Source organism: Helicoverpa zea, chromosome 5, assembly GCF_022581195.2.
Source record: "Helicoverpa zea isolate HzStark_Cry1AcR chromosome 5, ilHelZeax1.1, whole genome shotgun sequence".
Lineage (NCBI taxonomy): Eukaryota > Metazoa > Arthropoda > Insecta > Lepidoptera > Noctuidae > Helicoverpa > Helicoverpa zea.
The window spans coordinates 5,601,450-5,609,660 of record NC_061456.1 but is presented as its reverse complement, the minus strand read 5'-3'; positions in this window follow the sequence as shown (position 1 = coordinate 5,609,660).

The following is an 8,211-nucleotide window of genomic DNA, read 5'->3' as shown; positions in this document are numbered from 1 at the left end:
GACTCGATACCCATGGGAACCATATTTCGGCACAACATTGATATTTATGTATGATCTAATGCTTCATTGCATCTACCTGATTTTGCCCGTTTTCACCAACGATCTCTTACCGTTTCCCTATCTAAATGCTACTTTTAATAAGGACCCCTCCCAATTTGACACCTACCTAAATTCATTTTCACCACACTTGTACATGGATCCCTTAAGTAAGTGACAGATTACTAGTTCTACAAACGATAAAGAAAAGTCGATATTTTATCGATAAAATGATTTTTCAGTACTTCTTAAGTAATAAACGTCAATCGAGTATATATTACTAAAGCCTGTGAAAAATTATCTTGTAATGTTATTTTAATTTAACTTTTAACTACTTTACGCTTTGTTTTATGCAATAAAACAGTAAAGAGGTTTTCTACAGGTGAATTTTTACCTGTGTCCTTCGCGCGTTTGTCAAATTGACTGATGTGTATATGTGTACATTCATTTGGGTTTATTATTGTTGAAAAGATAAGTTTATTTTGGCAGAGAAGAGAAAACGTGGACAAACCTTTCTTACAGAAAAAAAAGACAAGCTAGTGAAATTGCTGACGTCTCATAGAGACACAATATTAAACAAAAAACGGATGGGACCACGAACGAAGCCAAAAACAAAGCTTGGATCCAGTCTCAAATAGTTTTAATGCGACAGGAAACGTTTTCAGGTAAATGTGCATAATATCTGTGTGGAATAATACATTGTTAAGATATTGCCGTTCAACTGTGTTCCTTGTTTTACTGTGGGCTTCATGGTATTTTTGTTTTCCATGAGTTGATGGATATAAGTATGGAGTTAAAATTATAAATTTATAATGTTTATTTCGTTTCAGGTGGTGCGAGAAATTGGAAAGACGTGTAAAAACATGCTGCGACCCCAAATTAAGATGAGGCAGGAGGATGATGATAATGTTTGTTACATCACATGAGGACTATTATTAAAATATTTGTTTAAGTACTATCTTTGTTTTAATTTTCATAATTTATTATCTATACTAATATTATAAAGCTGAAGAGTTTGTTTGTTTGTTTGAACGCGCTAATGTCAGGAACTACTGGTCCGATTTGAAATTTCTTTCAGTGTTAGATAGCCCATTTATCGAGGAAGGCTATAGGCTATACTTTTTATCCCGGTACGAGAAGTAGTTCCCAAGGGATGCGGGTGAAACCACTGGCAAAAGCTAGTGTTCAATGTTAGCCTACTTCTTACTTTCAGAGGGTACCCACTATCACCCAGGAAATAGGCTCTTCCATGTTCACTATTTTCGAATCATTGGTCTCTGCTGTTTTGGTATATAGTTGAATCATGTCCCGGCCACCGCGAAACTACATCAGTGATTACCAGATTTGCATCTGTTATGGTCTGTGTATTTATGGACATGCAGGACTTCCTATTTTTGAATAATTCAACGACATCACGACCTAGCAAGTGCATTGATAGCAACTGATAACTTATCTATATGTATAAAAATGAAACCCGGTTTCCGTTGTCACGACATAACATGAAAACGGCTTGACCGATTTGGCTGAAAATTAGAGGGGAAGTAACTTTGACCCGGGAGAAGGTTTTAGGCGGGCGAAAGCTAGTATCTTGTAAAAAAGTCATGATCGTCGTATTTCTTAGTCATCTGCTCTTACACGTTAGATACGTGGTCTTGTAATGATTATTATTTAACATATCTACAAACTCCACAGCTTCTAAACTTTCTAAAAACATTCGTTTATTCACTATCCATCGCTAGAAACGATCCGAAATATATTTTTATTCTGTCATGATAATGATAGGGGTCGTTTAAGCAGGCATCAATCGGGCCCCCAAGTTTTAGTGAAATTTTAAGGTTAAAACGGACACCTAAGCTTTGGTGAAAATGAAATTTTCATTAAGTGTTCCGTAAATGCTCCCTAAATTTAGGTGTTTGTTGGTGAAAACGGGCATTAATCTCTAGGGGTTCTCTTACGACACCCATGAGATATCACTTATAGATATTTCTTTAACAAATACCCATACGATACCGACTATGAAATATAACTCCATCCAAAAGTCATTTGTTTCAAATGTGGCTATAACAAACCAAACGAAGGTAATAATAAATACGTATAAATGAAACGATTTATTTGGGAAGAGCGAACTTTTCCATTGTGTTAACTTTTTGCTGCGGGCCGGAATTCGCGTAGCAAAACATTGTGATCGCTTCACGGGTCATGTTTTGATAACGCCGTGACATTGTTATCTCGTTTGATGAATGGACTTTTTGTTACAAATGGACGTTGTTATTTTGCTAGTGAACTCTCTCGCTGTGAATGTTTTCCGAAACGGGCGTGAATCGTCGAGACTTTTACTTGATACCGATATTAATTACTATGTTTTTCTTATTTTCTGAGGTCAATTGCTGCTATAAACGATTCGGAATCAGTAAATAATAACAGATATCTAAAAATAGCAAACTTATTATAAACGCGTAAAACTTATAACAAGAATTAGATTACTTAAATGGTACGAAATTCATTAACTAAAGTAAATTTAAATTAGGATTAAGTGGAATCTAACAAAAGGTTATCCTTAGCAAAATACGGTGAAATTGTATGATGTGAACTCATTTGAAACAGTCTTAGAAACAGATTTCGAGTTAAAATTGGCATGCTGAGAACTTTACTTGAGCAGAGGACTTCAACGGAGGAAATGAAAATTGTTGAGGAAGTCGAAGCATCAAAGGGCTCGTTTAAGACAAAGTGTCACACAGCTATCTTTGATATTGCTTACTCCTTTTATTGGAGAAAATAATATCCTTCCTTGAACAATTGCTTACTTAAGCTTCTCTATGCTTTTCACAGTAAATTTTATACATTTTAAGACCGTTAGAAATTAATCTCGTATAAGCTCCTCGAGTACAATTTTCCTATACACCTTTAGGATTCAATTCCACATGACAGCTGACAAATCGTACGGTTTTGGCCGCTCCAATTTCCGATGACAAGACCTACATTAACCTTAAGGGCCCTCTGTCACCAGCTCCCAACACATGGAAGAATAAATCCAATTCAAGAATAAATTAAGGTCTTTGTGTCATAGAATTGTCCGGAGTTTTCAATAAAACCACCTGGAACCGGTATTGCCAGGTACCGCCTTTCACGTACAAATAAACATATGATTTACGGATATATTTTTCGTTTGGAACGACAACTTTCGACTGCGTTCGGTGTTACTACCGTTTTTTATGGTGATACACATTTATTGATATGTGTCTACTATACTCGCAGGAGTTTCAATGACATTCGTATATGAGGAAAGTCAATACTATAATAGTTGAAATATTACAGGATATGAAAACGTTTATTTCTTAAGCATTTCTTGAAGCCCACATTCCTTTAAAAAACATTATATCAAATCTAGTAGGTATTGGTCTCGCTACGCTACAACAGAAATATTGAATTGAAATAAAATTTTCATTTCATTGCTGCGTAAAATTCCATTTCTTTTTTGTTCTGTCCGACTGAGCGGCGATAAAATATAAACATCGTCCAATGCCATTACAGTTAAATTCATTCGAATAATAAATTTGAACTTCAACGAAGACAGATGTTCGTTAAAATCGCCGCATTCATCCAATCATTTCCCCTACACGGTTTATGAACGTAATAGTATCACGATATAAAATTTTCGGCGCCGTGATTTTATGCCAATTTTTATGGTATTGTCTTCGTAAACGTTGTCCGAGTTTTATTAGATAATAAAAAGGAAAGCTGCTGGTATCATGATTATATTGCCGATACACGTCCCTCGTCGTCGACACTGCCTTGTGTTTGTGCTGTGGGCAAGTGATGGCGATATGCAAATCGAATTAACGTTTTGGAGTCAATTTTATATACGCTTCATTAAAACAAACGCCTGATTAAATCATGCAAATGTGTCCGCCATTTGATATTTTAAAGTTATTATAAAATATAATAATATTGCCGGCGCGTTGCTGTTGGGAGCAAGCGAATTAATTAAGTTAAAAAGCAAACAAAACAAAGCCGGGGAAACTTTTGTTTCGCTCAGCATCCAATCACCCAGCACAGCGCTGCATTACAAACAAATCTTTATTGTCTGCACTTTTTGTTAATGCCCATGTTATCCACTACTCAAACAAACGCTTGTTCAAACATTCAAAATAATAACACATTTTATTAAAATTATAAATGCATTCAATTTAACTTTAGTGACAACTTATTACTCATGTTTTGTTGTTAACAAATAACTTTAATAATTCATTTTGGCATTCAGTTCGGAGGCTAAACGTATCTTTAAGATCTCCACCTAAGTAAAATCTAAAAATCGCAAATAAAGATTACCGACTAGTAGAAGTGCAATTAAGCCCATGGCACGCGGTAAGCAATCGCTCATGGGCAGCGTATTAACGTGCCATAAAATAACAAATCAAACAGTATGTGAGATTATTGGCAAAGCGCCACCGCTGGTGTTACAAACGCTTGCATACATTCACTCGTGGGTGAAGTGATAAACCAAAATATAAGGTTTCATATTTAATGCACTCCGCACGTTTTAGAAGGTTGTCCCAAGAATAAGTGCAATCTGCAGCGGAGACGGGCCCATCAAGTGAAGTCCCGTACTTTCACAACCGCTCTGAAACACGACGCGACGTACATTCGATTCCAGAATTTCACGCTTCCCTACCTACCAATAGGTACGGTTATTCGTGAACGCGAGCTCTGCGTGACAACACAACAGTCCTGTCTTTGTCAACGGACTCGACTTGGCTTAATCCCAAACGACTGAGGAAAGGTAACATATCTCTTTATTTACGTTATATTTACTATGACAGTAACAAATGTGCCATACATACATACCGATTCATACCCCTGTCTCGTATTATAATGAAAATCAGAAGAATAACAGAAATATTGGGCGTGTTTTAGTAATGATACTCGCTACCACATTGTGGTTGTAACAAACGTACTATAATAATTATGTCAGAATAGTAATTGCGCTACATTTTATATATTGCGCTGATTTCTGTTTGTATTTCAGCAATATTTTTGGTAGATGTACTTTTTCGCATTGAGGTTTATTTTCTGAAAGATAAATTATTCCTACTCCTCGTGATGGCAGTTTTCCCCTTAATTGGTGTCTAGATGACAGATTAAGGGTGGAAAAGCAGTGACGTAATTGACAGCTCAATCTGAGCGGCGGTTTGGTGATGGATCTCGGTATGCTGTTCATGAAAACGATAGAGGAACGCCGCCGAACAGACAGCGAACATGTACATTCCCATTATAAATACCTTCTCGGGAAATAGTGGTCTTGGATCAGTTCTCAAATCCACCGCGCGCCATTTTGATTACGTTTAAGGCCAAATATATCCTACTTGAGGATAATAGGTTTCACTCAGTTGACATAGGAGCGAAGTGAATACTTTTATGGATTCCGAAGCCATTAAATGGAATTAAAATCTTGCGATATGAACCTTAAAATTGTGTTTTTCACATAAAATGCTTCAAAACAAACTAAAATACTTACTTACTTCAAAAAGTTAAGTTTCACAAAATAGAACTGTGCACAAGAGAAACGCTAATAGTCTGAGTAAAATAGGATTTGTAAAGGCATAGTACAAAAGTATAATGTGAAAAGAATACTTATTTCAAAGGGAGAAATCATAAAACATGTTACAACAAAGGAGAGATGAAGAAGTGGCTCGACTTCCGCGTCCAAGCGTCTGATATAACGCGGTCTATGAGGACACGCCTCAATGGACAGTGCGCCCAACTTAAACAATAATCGCAAAGTTTAACTTTTTACGTCTTTAAGGACGGCGGGGCAAAGGACTGCCGTCATCGCCCAGCCCTCGTTAAATGTTCCGTTATGAAAGTTCATAAAAAGCCCCGTCAAAACTTTTTTGGTATCGTCCACAGGTCGATTCCCTCGATCTCGTCTTTTACTTTTCGCGTGAAAACTACTCGGGGAGAGTTATTGCTGTAGGTATGGCGGAGTAAAGTGCGCAGTAAGCCTCTATTATCTACGCCGTTAGAGTCGCGTGAATGAAGGCGAACGAACGTGGTGAGAATCTACAAGCTAACTCAATTCTCACCGTTCCGTTAATACATCTAGAATGGCGCGAGGGTTTTTCAGTGTTCTACTTGCATTTCATTATTGCCTTGCATTGTTTCCTCCGCCTAACTTCAGTTTAAATATCCAGATATGTTTACGGAAAGTGGGCCATACACATGATACATATTATAATACATATTATATTATAACCAAATACAAAGAAATAAACTCAAAAATCTAAACAAAGGTAATAGAAGTCTAAAAATTATTTATGTATGTAAAATACTAGTGTGCCGAAATCATAATTTTAACAAAGAGTAAAAACATAGTAGAATAGAAAAACAATTTCAAAAAAGACGGTATAATTTCAACGTGAAAAATCTAATCTATAGATTGATTTTATTTAATAGAAATGGACATGAAAATATAGTGATCACGCAGAAAACATTCCATGACATGGCGGATACCGCGGTCGGTTATTAGGTACTAGATACGATCGTATCTCACATCTGTACGTAAGCAGGCGAGCGACTGAATAGGGTTTAATTTGTTCCCCAGAAGGATCCCCGCTGGCCGCCATTCAGCTGATACTACACTTTCACGAGAACGCTCCACACAACTTCTAAGATTACGTTAGTCTACTCCTGACTTCAACCAAAACTTACCGCAATTATCTTGGTTTGCTCTGTTAAAACTCTTAATTGAGTTCGGATTGATTCGATTACACTATTCGTAATTCTACATACGCTAGCACTAAAATCTTTACTGTTACGACAAAATACTCAGTATCGGTATTATTATTCATATGTATACACAACGCGAGTACATAGCTCGAATTACAGATATTATGGTTTGTTACATACGTACCATTCAGCTTATTCCAGCTCTATAATGCTTCTCGTAAAATTTTATGGGGAATCTTCCATAAGCTTTGATTGCACGATCAGTGAGGTAGATATCAACATATTATGTAGATTGATATTAGTTATTGTAATAACTTTTCTATGTTTATAACTGTATCTGTATTAGACTTCGATGTACTGCTTGTTGAAATATGTAAGTAAATGTTTAATTAATGGTTTACTGTAGCTCTGTGACTACATACTTTTGTGAACTATATTTAACTTTATTTATTATCGCTTAGAAGCAGAAGTGATGAGCATAAAATTAAAAGCCCAAGGAAAAGGTAAAGGTCAACAAGCATCAAATGAAAAAAGTCAACATTGAAATTAATTAAACCTGTGAAGCCAATGACAATCCGCACCAAAGCGATATACTGTCACAAAAATCCCATGTAACACGAGGTGAATTTAAAAATGAAATATAGAAAGGAAACCTAACATCGCTTATTTCCTTTCTTGCGTAAACAGTCTCAATAAATTCTTCACGTTGATCCGTGGATGAACCCTTGTTCGTATGAAAATAGGGGGTAAGAGTACCTGTCGTGTGTTTGGGAAGGCTCCGTGATTCGTTCTCGCCGGGCGGTGGCACCGGCCGGTGGCGGCCGGCGCTCGTCGTCGCGCCCGCTGTCTCCGCAGATGGCCACCGCATCGCTCACTGCCATCACATAAATCACCAGACATGAACTTCATTTTATAGCAACCTTAAAAAATAACTCGCATCAATCTTTGAACAAACGACTTCAGAAGTATGTTTGCTCTTTCCTTTATTTACCAATAAATTGAATATAAATAATGAGAAGTTCTGTAAAGTTTTTAAGGGTATGTTTCTTGCAGGATATTTACAAAGTAGAATTCAATACAACATTGGCGTGACATTAGCTGACAGGTTTCGATTTATTGTAAGCTTTTGAATTCTTACACATGTCAACTTTCAAATTGGAAGTATTCCATACTTGCATAGTTTAGAAAAAGTGCTAAGTCAAATAAGTTGTATTTTTGCGGTACGTTACGATTCTTTATGACAATAGATATAAAGATCTCCGACAGTCTGGACAAGTGTAAAAAGTATGAGCTAAGTAAAAATCGGTGTAGGGATCAAGTTACACGTCGTTCGTACCTGGTTAGGTGTTTAAAATATAACTTTTTGTTCGCGTAACTTTTCTAGACTAAGTTCTTACAAGACTCAGATGGAGAGTCCGTGGATTTTATTATTTAACTTGGACAGAAAGG